This window comes from Canis lupus, chromosome 13 (assembly GCF_048164855.1).
Source record: "Canis lupus baileyi chromosome 13, mCanLup2.hap1, whole genome shotgun sequence".
In the NCBI taxonomy this organism is placed as follows: domain Eukaryota; kingdom Metazoa; phylum Chordata; class Mammalia; order Carnivora; family Canidae; genus Canis; species Canis lupus.
In genome coordinates this window covers 60,840,083-60,840,454 of record NC_132850.1, presented here as the reverse complement: position 1 = coordinate 60,840,454, position 372 = coordinate 60,840,083, and the positions used below count along the sequence as shown (strand labels likewise).

At 40.1% G+C, this 372-nt stretch overlaps 1 long non-coding RNA gene across 3 annotated transcripts in view; it reads right to left on the bottom strand.

Moving 5' to 3' along the window:
- The window catches only part of LOC140603168 (uncharacterized), a 33,128-nt gene that overhangs the window by 25,868 nt on the left and 6,888 nt on the right, over window positions 1-372 (bottom strand). The window lies entirely within an intron of this gene.

The window sequence follows — 372 nt, the reverse complement described above, 5'->3', positions numbered from 1 at the left end:
CTGGAGAAGATGGTCCTTAATTTATAGCTGGGAACCTTAATTTATAGCTGGTCAGAAGCAGGTAACAACCTAAAACTTGCAACTGGCATCGAAAGTGGGAGCAGTCTTGTGAAACTGGGTCCTCAGTCTTTGGGATCTAACACTATCTCCAGATAGATAATGTCAAAACTGAGTTGAATTGTAGGACCCTGAGCTGGTGTCAGAAAATTGCTCAGTAATAAGGGAAAAAAAAACCTTACATATTTGGTGGCCAGAAGTAAAGCGGTGTGCAAGGTAGAGGAAAACACAGTTCTCCTTTAGTTGGTTTAGAGAATGTTTCCCAGACACTTCTGTTTTCAGAATGTGAGGTTTTATTGCCTTCCTTTTTTTTTT